At 32.1% G+C, this 18,003-nt stretch overlaps 1 protein-coding gene and 1 long non-coding RNA gene across 3 annotated transcripts in view; one reads left to right on the top strand and one right to left on the bottom strand.

Moving 5' to 3' along the window:
• The window catches only part of LOC109541748, a 90,750-nt gene that overhangs the window by 53,124 nt on the left and 19,623 nt on the right, over positions 1 to 18,003 (bottom strand). The gene's annotated exons all lie outside the window — the stretch shown is intronic.
• LOC125505869 lies at positions 1,361 to 2,125 on the top strand. Of its 2 annotated transcripts, none has more exons than XR_007282506.1 (2): positions 1,361 to 1,992; positions 2,055 to 2,125. It is a non-coding gene; the product is annotated as an uncharacterized LOC125505869 (long non-coding RNA). The 2 variants fall into 2 exon arrangements; XR_007282507.1 differs by having other exon boundaries at positions 2,040 to 2,125.

The following is an 18,003-nucleotide window of genomic DNA, read 5'->3' as shown; positions in this document are numbered from 1 at the left end:
CTTTGAAAATGTCCACCGCAGTTGTGGACGAAACGTCAGGAAGAAATTCCGATAGACCACGGCTTCAAAGCCCGGAAAACATTCCTAAATGTAGTTTTTTAAAGATATCGAGTAAATTCTATGCACAATAATATATCAGAAATTACCAACTTTTTTTCAATGGCGTTGTTATGATTAGCAACTTTTTTTATTTCCAAAAAACGACAAGATGTTATTTATTTGTTTGTTCTTGACCCTGCTCTCTGCGTTAAAGATGCGTTTTGACTTTAAAAAAATTACCTTAATATTGGGATTTATTTTCAGCCTAAACATGTTCTTTTCACAAACTTTGGAATATTTTTCAAGCTTTGGTTATCAATTTAATTAATAAACTATTTCGGTTACTGCATTAAAATATTCGCTTGTTGACCCTATTTTTGGTATTTATCGTTTATTAACGTATTTTCTAACTTGAACATAAGAACGCCATTGAACTAAATACATTTCTCAAATCACACAAAATTACACAAAATCTCTAGATTTCTGCAGTTTTAATTTTATAAATTTAATTATATAAATTGAGAAAATTTACTTTTAATTTCTTCTTTTTTTTAAATTTTATGTAATATAATTCTTCACAATTGAAACTAGAGCCGTTATATAAATTCATACGTGCATTATCACACTTTCATAATTACGTTGCAATATTTAAATGCCTCTTGAGTAAGTTTTACTCATTTATAAAGTTTCCATAATTTACTCCCATTTACGCCAAAAAGTGGCCCTTGAAAAAAATTGCCTATCTGAATCTGGTGATGTGCAATTATGAATTAGGAATGAAAAGTAAATAAGGAAGAAAAGTAAGAAAATTCATTTGTTTCGAAAACCGCAAAAGAAAATCGTCAAAAAATAAAAATAATATAATGCAAAATCATGAAAAAATAAAACGTTTAAGAAACTAACAAGTTCATTAAGCAGCAACCTTAAACTAGCTCTCTCTCTCTCAACTAAATTAATAGAAAAGTATAAATTTACAAAAGCAAAAATTGAAGAACTTTTTAGGAAGCCGCTAATGCGCTTTATCTGATGCTTAAAGTACCAAATCTAAAAGTTTATGGGAAATAAGTGCGCAGTTTTAACATTGCGACTTTTCAACTATCCTTAACATTCGACGTTTCTGCCGCATATCGCCGAAATGCATTAGATCGTATATTTGTGCCAAATAAAAAGATTGCTATTCAAAGTTTTCAAGTTACTTTCCATATAAAAAAGTGAGAAATCGAGACCATTTGTGACACTTATTTGGAAGTGCACAGGAAATATAACGACTTTCGTGTAAGACGCTGATTTTTTTGTTAATTGCTAATAGAAAAACAAACCGAGCTCCCTAAGATTTAATTTTCAAATTTTATCGTCCTTATTTACGTAAAAGTGTCACGTAAATCCTCCGAAAGATTGGCAATTTTATTTTCACATAAAAATTGCCTTTGAGTTACTTGGAATTTTACCTATTTAATTAAAAAACCTATTCAAATATCAGGACATATATTCTAACGTCGCATTATTCCTAATTCTCCGTGATCTTCGAAAAACGTGTGTAATTTATGGTTGATTTAAGCGAGTCAAATACATTTACTGAAACCCCATTTGCCTTTATCAGGTCGAAGAATGTGTACCACTTTTGATTAAAATCATCATTCATCTGTGTGTCTATTCTTGACTTTGAGAGAAGGGAGTATCCCCGGGAGCATCACAGGGTGTCGCTCCTCGCTCACGATCCCTAGCGTAAAAAAATAGTATTCCAGCAGTCCCTGCAAGCACTGTTGCCAGCTTATCTGACCAATCAAAATTGAGAAAATATTGACGGTCTGACATGCTCGCCAACGTCATTTATTTACTATTGTGGCGGAACTCGTACCAACCTTTTGTTTTAAAAGAGACAGACATCTAAGAATCATGTATTTGTCTTTATCTAAGCTAAGAAACGGTCGTTTATTCCCTCGTTTTCTGCTGGTACGTAATTATTTCCAAACCGTTTATAGATACTTATTAAAAAACAGTTTTTGTTTTTTAAGCATGGTTCATTGCTTCTGTGCCCTATTGAGGTAAGGTAATGTACTAGTAAAATGAATACAGTTTTATGAAGGGTAATTTCATTTATGTAGCCGCTTTCCTTCAGCACTTAAATTAAATTAAAAAATTAAGCACAACTCGTTGAAATGATCGTTACACCCGTTCCTCAGATCCAAAACATAAACAAATACGATTTGWGGTTGGAAAACCCGGGGAGATGCCCTTTCTACTGCGTCGTACCAGTCGATCATTCCCGCTCCCTGGGGAACGGCTCCCTCTCTCAATTTTTTTTCAGGAATACCGTTTCGGCCGACTGTCATAAAACCCAGCCCACTTCTCTCGGCTGTTCTACTCCCTAGTCGTCAAGAATAGGTACACTGGAGTATAGTCCCAATGAACTGGAAGCTCTAAATGTTACCTGTGCTTTCTTGGCAAAAAGCGATTCCGAAGCGAGAGAATGAGTTTTTTTTTTCATTCAAAACTGCGTACTTTGTATTCATTTCTAATACATTAGGCTATGTTTTCTTTCGTATCATCACCGTAAATTCCGAAATCCATAACAAGCTGGTTTACGTTTACATCTGTATAAAATACATATTCGACGATATATTGTTACAAAACGTTCATAAATTTGGTAATTTTACGATGTTTTCAAGTGGGCTACATTCTATATAAAAAATATGACATTCCAAGAAAAAAGATTAATTTACGTTATTTTTGCTACTCTCTCTAAACCTTGAAGATTTTGATGTGCATGCTTTTCAACACTCAAGATTCACAAGTCAAAACACAATTTTAAACATTGCGTTCTTATACGCATAAAAATGAATTTTAGTATTCTATCACTACACAATATTTCTGAGGAATTAACCCTTTTGTCTCGAATGTCCAAGAAGAAAATTATTTAAAGTACATCCGGGTACGCGCTCTACATGCGATTTTTCCTAAACACTTCCATGCACTAATAATAGGGCAGTTATTATTTTATATGGATCATGACTGAGTACCTACTCGTATGCATGAGGTCAATATAAATTTAAACAATGCCAAGTAGCAGGCGGATCGTTCCAATCAGTTGCAAACAAATCGTTTCCAATTACACCTACATATTTTCCAATATTTTCTCAACTTGGTGACCAGTAAATTAAGCGAAAGATGTAATTTAAAAAATTAAAACGATGCAAATTATCGGTATGTTCAGCCTACAACTCCACGATTAACCACGATAATAAACTTTCACTTAGTAGAATGACGCCCGAGCAAATATAAATTGTTATTAATTGGCCGTGCTCATAACATTCGGAAAATTGCTTTATTTATTACTCTAAGCGATAGGCTGGAAATAATCATAGACAAATATATGAAAAACGTCAATAACAATAAATAAGTGAAACTACTCAATTATCTGCTTCTCTGCTTACTGTTGCGATTTTAAAGTCTCAAGAAAGGACAGATGTATTAAATTATATCTAACTTTCCACGTTGGAATCCACAGCTTCCAAAAAATATTTCGGATAAATTTACTATTTTTTACTCACTTAAAGTATATGATTTCCACGAATTGAATTTTTTTATAAACGAATACAGATATTTTTTACCAACCAAGTCACGTACCTAATTGCATACAATAGATCGACGATGCTAATTGCATATCATATTCATATACAACGGCTGGAGTAAACGCTATATTAAATCTGAAATGTATATGAGTGATTAAATGCTTGCAAAAAGCCATTTCATTGTTGCTTTCGCATATCTACATACAGAGTGTCCCATCGCAAAAAGACCTTAAAAAATTGGAACCGTAGATATATCGATGTGCATATTTCCACTAATCAATGTTGTCTATAATGAGTTCTACAAAATTGTGTTTAATCCACTCACAGTATTAAAGTAATTTTAGACGAAGAAGTTAGATCCGTCTTTCTAAATGCAATTTCCATTCCTCTATAAAATCTTCATACTTGCTTTTAAATGAGCGGTCATTAAACGTCTTCAGTTCAATCAACAGGACATATTAGATGAATAGAAGGTCCATTGGAAAAGTTCCTGATTAACTATTCAATAATCGACAAGATCAGTTTGCAAAAAACTATTTCACATACATGATACAGATTCTTGTAATGATAATTTCATTAAATTTAGCTCTCTTTAAGTTTAGGTGGTCTCAAAAATCTTCTTTTGAATCGCACAGCCAAATGTTGTGTTTTGTTTTAGAATTTTGATAATAGTGGTAACTCATTTGACAGGTTTTCGGTTTCTAACCCAAAATCCTAATTTTCGAATGATCTAGTCTAAAACAAAAAAAACATAAAAAAATATCCAACACAAAGGTTTCGCAATCCACAAGAAATAAAATGTTTATTATTGTTTTAAAATATAAGTACCAAAATATAAGTAAATTAAATAAATAAAAACCTCTTTTGCTTTCGCTGTTAATTCCTTGTCCTAGATTTCATCATTACTTCAGCATTAATGACTATTTTGCACTTGTCTGAAAAATATGTTCGTTTTTTAATGATATTTGTTTATTATGTTAGTTGACTTGTCCTGACTTATTTTTTACATATTTTAACCTCGAAAAAGGAAAGAAAACTTCTCGAAAAAACGCAACTTCTAACAGTTGGACGTATACAGAGCGATTCAAAATTAATATCGGTCCTTTGAAGCAGATCAAATTGGACATGCTTTCGAATTTAAGATTTTTATTTTTTTCATATAATTCTATTTGCTAATAAGAAATATTACCTACTAAAGAATTTTCTATAACTTCTCACGATTTTTTAAATTATTTTGAATCTTTCCTTAGAGGGCGTTTAATTAATATTTTTAAAATATATTTAGTTTCCATAAGCGGTTGGTTGGTAAGAGTTGAAGAAAATTCCATTTTCTCGCCAATCGCCAAAATTTCACTTCTTTGCAAGTTGCGTTATACATGATGTTTCATCATGAAGTGCAAATATTTTAGAAACATGTTGAGAATATCAGTTAAGAGTGTTCAAAAACTCATCAAGTCTTAGCAATGACCACAAAAGCCCGACTCTTTTATAAAAAAAACTGTTGTTTTGGCAATTTTGATGTATGTATAGGTTACATTTAAGAATGTTTTCCGGGCTTTGAAGCCGTGGTCTATCGGAATTTCTTCCTGACGTTTATGTATAGGTTTTTTTCTCTTTAGACAGAGCTCAACTCGAAACAGTTTACAGAAAAAAACCGCCCATTAAGAAAATTTCTAAACACTGAAAATATGTTCGTATCAATGTAGAACTCCCTGTATTTATCATAAGATTACTGATGCCCAAGAAATATATTTTTTTTCTAATGGACGTCCTAAATGCGCAAATATATTTGATTGAACCGAAAAGACTAAAATAGTACTTATTTCATTGTATTCTACAGGATGTTCTGGTTTATTTTCCTGACTGCGTGTACTTGTTATGATATTCTTATTTTTCCTGGGTCTCAGTCAAAGTGTGAAGTAAACATTTTTTGAACATCGTTTATTTCATTATGTTTCGGCGAGACAACAGCGCCATCATCAGATTTAAAATTTACACAACCTACAAACCCCAATTCACAATTAAAACATGTTGTGTAAAAACTATAATTTACAAAGTGTTAAAACATTCTTCAGTTTTTGAGGGAAAAAATCCTTCCTTTTGAGAGAGCAAAACACTGGAAAAACTTACTTCATGATTGGTAAAAATCAACGTTCTTTTAGTTAATTAAATGATAAGTTAGTTAATAAATAATTAAATTATAGTTTTTATACAACATGTTTTAATTGTGAATTGGTGTTTGTAGTTTGTGTAAATTTTAAATCTGATGATGGCGGTGTTGTAACAAAAATAACAACAACAACAACAACAAATAAAAGTGCAAATTCTCAAATTTCACCGATCTAAGCTAATATCACTCTTATGAGTTACAGGTGACAGTTTGATCCAAGTTGGAAAAAATTGCCTTTCATCTTTCGACTTCATTTTGCTTAATAAAACGCTTCAATTAATTAAAATAAATTGATTTCGCTGATCTAATAATTCACTGGTAAATGCCTAAATCATTGCAAACAAGATTTACTTTTGATAAATTTCCCTTAAGCGCACCCATTTTTTTCTAGTTAAAATTATCTGCTTGCTCACATCTTTCAAATATGAGATCTATATTTGTGAATATCGAGATGGAAATGTTTCACACGCTTTTGTCGAAACTTTGTAACATTTCCCACATACTACATAATGAACAAATTGAAATAATCCTCATTTGAATAATGTAATCGGTTATGCAATTATGCATGTAATAAATACTGTTTTCCAACTTTAAAATGTATCTATCGTTAATATTTGTAGTTTTCGTGTTTTTGAGGCTGAATAATTAATTCCATAGCTCAAAAATTGTTAGCAATTAAAAATCAACCAAATTAATTCCCCTGTTTTTTTAAACTGAGCTAATTTTGGCATACAATAAATAAATAATTTCTCGTTTTAAAGTACAAATGAGCATACAAAAATATTTAGTTTAAAGCTAGAAGAAATCAATTACAACTTGTACGATCGTTTGTTATTGGTCGCATGTTCACGTTATTGGAGGCCCATATTTTCGGCCCCCACACAGGCTCAAAAATCGCCGTAACATTGGCTGAAGAGAAACAGTGCTTTTTTGGAAACCGTTGACCGAAAACTCTACCATTCTTGTAACATCTTGTACAATTACAACGGTGATTTTTCTCTAAAAACTTTTTAGAAACGAAGAGTGAATTTGGGGTTTGCTTATAATTTGACGACAGCCCTGATGATGACTTAACAGTCAAAAGAGCTTGGGCATATTTATATTCAAGGGTTGAATTAAACCATACCCAGGATTATATATACACTATAATACAAATTTACATCTACATACTTTGATTGCAAAAACTTTTTGATGCTGGATTTTTCCGGAAACGGTTGGAGAAAAAGTCGTGCTTTTCTTGCTGGTCGAAGAAAAGCAGTGTTTTTCGCAGATCGTTCACGGAAAACTCCTGCATTCTTGTAACAACTTATACCTACTTACAATTTAGATCAGTGATTTTTGACGAAAACCTTTTTGATGGTGGATTTTTCGGTCCACGGTTTGAGAAAAAAACCACTGTTTTTCTTGGGCTAACGTTTCAGCCATATTTTTTATTTCTCCGCAGGCTAAACATTGACGAAGTGTTGGCTCAAGAAAAATATTGTGTTTTTCGCAAACCGTTGACTGAAAATTTTTCCATTCTTGTAACATCGCATACAATTACATCGGTGACTTTGGTGCAAAAACTTTTTAATGGTGGATTTTTCGGTAAACGATTCGCGAAAAAGTCTTGTTTTTCTTGCTGCTTGCGGAGGGCACAAAAATATTGCCGAAACGCTGGTAAGAGAAAAGCAGTGTTTTTTCGCAAATCGTTGACGGAAGACTCCTCGATGCTTGTAACAACTTATACTTTACAATAGTGATTTTTGACAAAAAACATTTTGACGGTGGATTTTTCAGTCAACGGCTTGAGAAAAAACATTGCTTTTATTTTTTTTTTCTTTTTCGGTCATACCTTTAGCACTCCGCAGGCTAAAAAATTGCGAAAACTCCTTCATTTTTGTAAGATCTTAAACCTTTTAATTACAACGGGTACTTTCGACGAAAAACTGCTCTCAAAGTGTTATATTGAAAGTTCCACAACTAGGTAAAACATGAATCAGATAACGTTTTCGCGCTTTGATCGACCGGAACATACCGCGCGGTATTATCAGAGGTATATAGCATTCGCTATCAAATATAATATTTTAAATACTTAATGGTCCGATATTATATCAAATAATATTGTATTTGTTTAGTATTTGAACATCATCACGTACATCCGACCGTGGTTTTGCGTAGCATATTTCCGTGATTGCATATTATACTGTTGGCAATATGTAATCATTACCGGGGCCAGGTGTATGCTGGTTTCACCTGCCGTAACAAAACTGCCTGCTCCCTAGTATCACTCACCTTGAAGAAAGCGTTCATGTACACTTGGTTAGCCATAGCAATGTGGTTTCTATTGCCGTCAATGCAACATTGGAGACTGCACATTTTTAACAGTTAAATAGTGTATGTGTATCCGTTGATGCAGTGTGCAGATAGTAAAAACAATGGCGTTGTTTCTTTTCGCTAGTTAACTTCGTCACAATACTAAACTAATTCAATTGTTTCTCAACAACGCGTATTGCTGAGCGTCTTTAAGCCTACTCACTAACTTTATATACAATCAACTCTAACCCATCAGATATACTGCCCATAGCTTAGAGTCATTTAGAAATAATATCGCATCTAAACGAAGTGAACAAACAAATTAAAAGCTAGTCTATGGTTATGGCTGATTACAATACAGTCGACCAGATAAACAAAATTAGAAGGAGAATATACTTGGATGTTAAAAGAAGCAGAAATTCAACCTAATCAGGCTTCAAATCGAAAAGTAATTGATGATATCTTGGAGCGGAAATGGACTAATTGCAATTGCTCCTATTGGCAGGGTAATAATGGATTTGAATAACTGTTAACGAGAAGCGCGGTAAACCTTTTCCCATTCAGCTAGCATGAAACTGAATGATTTTGAAGCATGATGTACCATAGACCATTCCAACCCACATTCTAAATGCTTTACTGTTATTACAGCACCTACTTTCACGTTAGAAAATTCGAAATTACACCGACAACTGATAACCCTTATATTTTGCCAGAATCTGAACCAAGTGAAATATTTTTTCTGCCTGAATATACAATAAAAAAACACATGCCGCAATGATTAAAACTGTGCAAGCAGACCACATTATTGTAAAGTTTATAATTTTATGATTAGATTTTTTATGTAAAATCAGTTCCTAACGGTTTATTCTAAAGGCTCATATTTGGCACAAAGCGAAAAATACTCAGGTGCTAAATGTGCAGGATGAAAAAAAAATTTTTGAAAATCAATTTAAATTCAACATATTGCTGTCAAATCTTGTGCTAACTGATCTTACTTCCTCAAAAATCGATGCATTTATATCTTCAAAATCGTGATTAAACACGAGTAAAGCCAGATTGATTACAAAATTCGGTTTGTACCTAAATGATTTTCTAATAGCAATCTGTTTTTCAATTATAATAGAATATTCAACTTTAAAATTTTCAAATGAATGCTTCCAATACATATCTAAAAACACATAGTGATTAAGTGAACCAAGAAACAAACGAAAATTTGAAGAAGGCACCAGAAACGAAATATAGAAACCCAGAAAAGCTACTCTAACTAGTACAGAAGTGTAATCATGAGAACAACCATCAAAACATAAATTTGATGAAGACATATTGATCTCATTACAAAAGTGTGATGAAAAAATACTTATATATTTATATATTTTTTACTATTGCAATACCATGCATACACTACACGAAAACTGAAAAAGTCTACTTGAGGGTGGATTTTAAAAACGAATTAATTCCATATTAAATGAACAGCATTGTAAAGGTATAGCGAATTAAGTCATCGGTTTGGTTTCATGACGGTTGGATCAAGAATCAAATTCATTCGTTCAGTTTCTCTATTTTGTCATTATTATATTTACGGATTATTGAGCGTTGCAAAATGCAAAATCAGTATTATTTTATTGAGATCTTAAATGTTCACAATGCAAAACAAATTCGTTAAAATTTAACGCTTTTACTCATTTCTGTCTTACACATTTAGAATGTTTAATTAGTTTGAATATTTTGGAAGATCGAGAGGAAAATTTTACAACAGTTTTTAGGAAACAATTTTCAAAAATTTTTGAGCGAATAATAAAACTATAATACAAAGTGTTCCAAAAACGCGTACCAGATCAAACTTATAGTTTTTTAAAGTAACACAGAAAAATGTCTAAACTTGAAAATTAACATTCGTACGTCCAAGCGATTTATTTCAAAAATTTGCGTCTTCCTCCAAACAAAAACGCAAATGAGCTGCTCTGTGTTCTTGAGTCAATTCATGCAAAGAAAAACGTTGTCATGGTGCTAAATACATTTTTACATTTCGCTGTACCTTAAGTAATAGGTTCAAGTATAATGGATTTTTTCCGGAAATTCTAAAATTGCACGGCTAGGAAATTCGAATGCGCACATTAAATAAAGAACAAATGTACCTTTAAACTGCAGAAGAATATCTAACTGTTGATTTTCATTATTTTCTTTACTAAATAAGAAATGTTTTTTTTTTCATTCGCTTTAATGTAGTTTCAGTAGAAACGTGAACTATATTCGAGCAAAAATTTAAAATATTTATTTTAATAAAAATGTTTAAACTAGAAGTTATTCTTTCTTACTCTCGCTTAGCTTTTCTTTTGTTATATCCATTTTTAAAATATATTTATTTTTTTTTATTTTGTTAAAGTTGTTCTAATTAACGCGATTCAAACTAGATTTTCTTCCTGTTATTAAACGATTTTAACAGTGTAACCTACTCTTCTAATCATTTGTATTACAAAGAGACCAATATGTACAATTGTTTTTGTGTAATTACTAATCGGAAAACAAATACCTGAATGCACGCAAGTTTAATTGTCTCTACAACTTTGAAACACGATTATTCGGAAACCTCTGGACAAAAAGCAACAAAGTAATAATTAATATAAAGATAATTGAACACCTTTTAAAACGATGAGCCACTTGACCCCCTCCCCATTTAAGATTCTAATGGTGATATCTACCCTTCCTAGAGGGTTGAAACAAGGAGACTAAAATATTAATTTAAAGTGTCCCCTTACAAATAAGATTGACGGGGATTTTTCATACTTTTCAAGATATTAAGGGTGGGAAGTTTTCAAATTAACACCCTGTATAAAAATCTACTGAGACTTTTACGCAAAATTGAAACAAAGAATTTGACGTTGAAAAAATATATAATTTTGATCCGGTACGCGTTTCTCAAAAAACCTGTATAATATTTTTAACCCTCAAAAAAAAATTTGATCATTTTCTACAGTACAAGAAACACAAATTCCTATAAGTGAACAATTGGTGAACACATACACAAACACACACACACACACACACACAAACAAAGTGAACACTATTTTTATTTACTTTCGATGCACTAAAAGTTGGAACTTTCAAGTTCAATAATTCATTTAAAATCAAAGACGCACACAATATAATAAATGTAAAGAAATCGTTAAAAAGTTAATATTTTACGGGAAAACTACCGCGGTCCATAAAATTCGCGTACAAAACAATACTACAAAAATATGACAATTAAATTAAAATAATTCGTCAAGCGATTAATTGAAGCAAATTGCCGTTTTGTCGGTTTTTCAATAGGGAAAAACATCTATTTTCACATCAGAACGTGCTATGGAACTCTGTCCTAATTTTAAGCCTTTTGCAAGAGTTATAGTTTGGGAAAACATTCCCAAAAACAAAATTAAATTAATCAAAAAAATATTTTGAAACATCGAGGTTAATAAATTGGAATACGTGCTGACAATAACATACTAAGCTACTTTATCATTATCATTTTGAAACCAGACCCTATTTAAATACAAATGAAAAGTATGATAAGCTTATTGAGTACCTACTTATTGTTGGACTGGCATAAATCTCATCACTTAAACGATAAACCACGAAAGTGAATTCAGAGTGAATAAATAAATGACGAACTACTTAAAAACGATGAATAATTAAACTGCTCAAAAATCCGGATGGAAGGTCCAACTAGATGCGTTCTTCAACTTCAACCTTTAACAAACTTCACTCAGAAATTCCTGTTGCATTTTACAATTGCCATTTCAACATGCCAATTTCCCAATTACAACAAGCCGTTAATTACTGACAATTAAACCGGGAGGTGTAACGTGGGCCTAACACAATTCTTAATGTTGGCCGCTAATTCGCTGTTAGATCAAGCATCTAGCAAATTATAGGAATTGATCCTGAATGTTGCTGTAATAGTATACACACATGTGATCATCTGACGTAAATTGTTGTGTGTAACAATAGTTACGTGAAGGTAACAGTTTTCTTGTGGGCAATTGAGATGCTGATTGGCCATAGATGGATCTGGGATGCGATGCTTGTTATGTAATTTTCGTAGTTTTCACTCGGTTGTCAGTTACACACCTTCATATGTCGAGATTTTATTAGAATATTTAGAATGTTGCGTTGTTTAATCATTAGTTGGATGTCAGCGGATTTTTTGCATTGTTTCAAATGTTTAATTAATCAAACGTTTTTTTCTGTAACCTTAAGGCAAGCAAGCAGGCAGATTTAGTTCTAAAAATATTGAACCTCATTAGACAACAACTATTAGACAAAACATCTGCAAAAATACTTTTGGACTAGACATTCAGATGTTTCGTTATACCAAATACTAACAACTTTTTCACTATGACTGTGACAATTTTGTCATAATTATACGTTGTTTATAAAAGGTGCAATCAACAGCAGATTAACTGAGGAGAGCATACTTAACGCATTGAAAGCGAACATCCTACCGATTACCGGCAGTCCTTGACTTCGTTTGTAATTCGCTTTTATATTTCCATTGAATGCGTCGATTTAGCAAATTCGCCATTGTTGATCAAATAATATTCATCAAACACTTCCCATGCGCATATGTATTACAACGTTCATTATTATAGTGAACACCTAAGCCAACCAAATCCCGACAATTTTCGAGTTAAACCAACTTAGCCCAGAAAAACTGGTCGTCAATTTATTTAGTTTTGTCATACGATATTGACTTTCAAATCCTCCTCATGGCCTTATCTGGTCTTTGCACCCTGTTAAGCTTTACTGAGACATTTCCAATTAAAATATACAGAAGTGGATCAGTTCCGAGACGAAAATACGCATTTACATCTGCGCTTTGGTCAGCTCGTTAAAGTTCAGGCGCTGTGGTCAAAAGATAAAAACATTTGGTCATCTCAAATTTGTTAACAAAAAATCATCATATTCTCATTTCTAACTTAACAGACCTTGACCTTAAAATATTTTGTCGAAGAAACATTCTGGGAAAATCGGAGTCAATTCTTGTTAAAGTCTAGCTCTTGGTAGAACAGCGCTCCAAAAAACTCTTTACCGCTTCATTAACCCACTAAACTTCACTTTTAAAAATCAACCTGAATAAATCGGCTGCATATAGTACTCTGCTTTAGGCCTCTAAAGGAAATTATAGTCCATTTGCTGGGTTTATAACAAACTAAAACCCACGTTCAATTTAATTTTCAGGTACCCAGAGGAAAGACAATGCCCTACGATATGTTTTTCCAAAACGTGTAGTTTTACTGACTGGTCTTTTCAATGTCACGCAAAACGCCTTTTTGGTCGAAATCAAAAGATAATAAATTAAATCCATATGTAATGTTTGGTTTGACGATATTTCTCCGCTCACGCTTTGCAGATAGTTCGCCTTCGCGTTTTAAAGGAACAACCGATTTAAGACGTTTCGAGTGAGCGAGCCGTACCATAAATCATATTTTAATGATCGGTAGGCCGCAAGCAATATTTCTTCAAGTTACCACAAATAACAAAAATATAACATTTTGAACCGTTGCTTAGCTGGAATACATCAGTTACGTTCCCGACAAATAAGGTCAGACTTGATTTTTCATGACCGCAGAATCTATGACTTTCTATGGGAAAATGACAATAAAGGCCAGGATTGTTCGATAAAAACTCCTAACGGTAAATAATACCGTCTATTACTATTGCATAAAATGCGGGTAGATGAATTTAAACCATTTTAAACTATAGCGACAACAGTCTACTAAAAATGCATTTAGAAGAGAAAATTAATGAAGACGTTCAATTTACTACTAAGTTATTTTGTCCACCTGATCAAACAAAGATCAGAAGATTCGGTTGACTAAACTTATGGATACTTTTTTGTAAATTTTTCAGTACAACAACACTTAAACATGAATCGACCATGAAATCAGTGAAAAGTGCCTAGAGTTTGCTTTCTTCGTGATTTGATGCGACTTAAAAACATTAATCTATTCCACTTCAATTGTTATCAAGAAAAACTAGTTAAAAACGGTTTCTATTGTCATGGAAAGAACGTGTTTATTATTGCGGATAGTTAATTATATTTCGTTCCTAGTATTGAGGCATAATGCATAAGATGAGGAGGAATCAGAAGAACCGACATAAAAGTACTATTAGTCTTAAAGAGTTATTGGATTTTCCATTTTATTTCAGAAAATCGGTCACATATTCAAAGGTCTCAATAGTTATCCTATTTAATACCACGAGGAAGAATGAATACTGAAAAACCAAACACGCAATAAGTAAATAAATAAAATTATGTACAATAACAACAAAAAACGAAACTTTCCGCACATTAATGAGCAACATACATAAAAACATGAGCAAAACATTAAAATTTTGTTATTTTTTTTATAATCATTTAATTCACTAATTTATTATCCGAGAGACACGATAATAATTACATCAATAATTTCTCAATATCAGTAGCCTTTACATTCCAATTCTCATTAACCTAGTTGTCAAACGGCTGATATCCAACAAACTTAATTTTGTTTGACCTTTTTTCCAAATCCTTTCACCGAATATTCTTGCAGGAATGAGCAGATATAAATAACTACTGTGGATAATTCAAGAAATTACACCTGATGATGAAATTAGTTCTTGCTACAATGTGATGCATCATAACGTTTAGAACAGTAAACATCTACTAAGTAATGTGTGTTATTTGGTCTCAAAATTGATCAAAATTGAATGGTAAAATGTCACTTGGTGTTAATTACGTTTCATATATGTATAATTTTGCTTGTTTATAATTAAGCTTTTCAGTTATTCTCGTACGCCTTTTTTATTCTCTGCACATTATTCCAGATTATAAGAGAGTTTTTTTTGAGCTACATAACAACGATATATCAAGTTGATGCGCTGATTTGCATAATTCGCTGGTAAATTTTTCGTGTTTCTTCCAATTAACAAATATTTCAATGCTTTGCGTAGATACTCAACTATGAGAAATTTCAACTTTTGTTAAAAATTACGTGAAATCGTTTTACGAAAGTTAGAGCATGTCTTCTTAGTAATTAAGATGCCAGATAATTACCCAGAAGAACAAATATTACGCTTACGTACTTATATGCGACCATACTTGTTCAAACCAAATAAATCAAATTCCAAATGCTACTCATGTGTAAACCAGTGAGAATTTTCATAATTTCTCATCAGGAGAATTTTACCTGACATGGAAAGTCCATGGATGAATAAAATGTTGTTTCATGAAGTGATGATTTTAAAAATAAGAAATTTATCAAGCAGTTGAAACGACGACGAGGAATTTCAAAAGGTCTTAAACGACACAAAAAAAAGTTAAAGAGAATTAAATTAGGTAAATATCTAGGGGCCCAGGAGGTTTGGTTATTTTTTCCATTTTGCAAAAATTTTGCTCATTTTCATAATTACTAAAATGTACCATTTAAGTCTAAAAATTCAAGAGGGAATTCTCTGAACTGAAATAGAACCAACGGGGAAAGCATAGCAAATGAGAAATAATACTGCTATTTCAAAACAGAAGCCGTGGGAGCGTCTAATTAATTAAATTATTATTTTAAGTAACAGAAAATATTTAACCCTGTTAGCTTTGCCGGGAATGTTGGCGGTAAAAGCAAAAATATAAGCAATTGATGATACAAGCGTGAAAATTTTCTTGCCCTTGATAAAATGCATTTTAGAGAAAAATGAAATTATTCATTCACGTTCGCTTATTTCACACAAAAAATGCTTATGTGGTCGGTTTAGACCTTGAAATATTTGGGTTTGAAAATGGTGAAAAAATTGTATTATTCATCATTCATATTTTTCATCAAGGGTAAAATTTTTTTCCTCAAGAATTCTGATCATTTTGAAAATTTGTCTCTTGCAAATATATTTTTTTTCACTGAAAAGATAGCTCGTGAGCCGTTGAATAAGAAAACAATGGACCTCGTAAAAAAATGATAAATATTTCTTCGGATTTATGATTTTTTCAAAAATTGCAATCTTTCATTCACTTACTCGAATATAATCCATTTTCAATATCATTTTTGTTGCGAAATTCAAAAAAATCAAAACATCGATTGTCGATCGATCGAATTCGCGATGTTAAGTGGTGTCACGCCCAGATAAAGCCTATGGTTTGGAAAATTTCTCCTTCATAAAGTATAAACTTTAAAATATATTTACATCTTTTTGCTCCATATATTTTGTTTATTAAATGTTTAATTGCATCTTTAAAAAAATCCAATGTGGTTTTCTCTTTTAATTTTTTTCTTCTGGGTTCAAATATATTTTTTCTTCAATCGAAATATTTGTTCATCAAAAAATTGACCATTTGGCGAGTCCACACCTAAACTAACTTGCTTCAAGAGATAATGTCTACTTTTAGAGATAATAGAAATCAATTTGAGCATCGGCTTCAATAAAAAAAACCAAAACACAGAAAGCTAAAAAAACACTTCGAGATCATAGGCACATAACTAGCTAAAAACAGTGCTAATTTCTAGTTGCAAGAAAGCTTGAAATCCTATTCGCATCAAAGCAACAACACAGAACTTGCAATTGCCCAAGTAGCTAAAATATGTAAAATTAATGCAGTCAATAGCTGAAGAAATTTAAGAAGAGGTTGGAAATATCAGCTTTAAGAGGCTGAAAATATTATTGGAAATAAGTTTTACGTTGAATACTTACTTGCATACATAAATCTATACGATTGATTATTTTTAATGATTAAGTTAACTTCTAATAAAAAGTTTGATTGATTGAATTCCATATCTTGTCAGTCGTACAGCAATTAATTTTAAATGAGTGCTGTACTAACAATTTTTGATAATAAAATGATCAAATTAATTTGTGATTGATTAATATTGTGAAGAAACGGTTAATGTGTAAGTTCGGCAAAAAATAAAAATATTTTATGCAATTTTCGATTTGCTTGGAATATTTGCAAAATGTAATAGAGCTCAATAAGACAAAAATGTTTGCAGGCCATGGCTGGATGTTTACTGGATGGAGGCATTGAGGGAATGCTTTTCCAAACCTCTTACCTCCGACAAGTAAAAAAAGCGTCAAGAACTTACACTTTCGCGAAAGAACGAAAAATATAGTGAGTAACCCAAGGAAGACATGAAAAATTTGCATTTCACATTAGTAACAAACCTAATGAATGCTTTGTGGTTTAAGGTCGGTTTGTTGCACGTTATTTCCTTCATTATTGCAGTTATTTTGAAAACACTGCCATATCTGTTTGCTAACCAACGGCAATCCATAGCTGTTATTAGTGTTTGTGTTACAACCATGGTACAATAGCGGCAAATAATAGATTCTTGTTCAAATGGGCGACGGGGTTTGCATGGAAGCATTTGCGGAACGGATGGTTACCAATTAAGTGCAGGGTTTAATAAAGTTCTATTGGTAAACTTCCGAATTAGCAGTTGAGAAATCCCGCTATCTTACATACAAGTATGTAATTGTTGGAAATCATTTAAAATAAACATTATATAAGTAGTCTGCATATAACGGTAGAGAGAAAATTGATATGGTGGTTGTATCTATGCGTCTATTGGTAACGGACAATAATGCAGTCGTGACATAATAAAGTACTTAACGATCGTACTTATAATCACAACTCACTGGCGAATTAAGTGTTTTATCCCATCAACTGGTCGCGGTCAGTTTTTTCTCTAAAAACTATTGCAGCTTGTGGAAAGACAATGGGTCCTGAAATGTTACGTTTATTCGCAAACTGACTGAGTCTCTCGACATAAATTCCTATAGTTAATACAAAGTTCAAGTATATATATATATATAGATGTAAACCAGCATTACTGCTTCCTAAAAATTACTGTGTATATAGCTTAATCACACGCTACTATAGCCATCTGGCCCGATTTCGAAAAATTACACCGGGCTTCCTAAAGTACG

Source organism: Dendroctonus ponderosae, unplaced genomic scaffold (assembly GCF_020466585.1).
Source record: "Dendroctonus ponderosae isolate FM_Combo_2020 unplaced genomic scaffold, Dpon_F_20191213v2 Dpon_F_20191213_1, whole genome shotgun sequence".
NCBI classification, from domain to species: Eukaryota; Metazoa; Arthropoda; class Insecta; order Coleoptera; family Curculionidae; genus Dendroctonus; species Dendroctonus ponderosae.
This window is presented reverse-complemented; position numbering and strand designations above follow the sequence as displayed.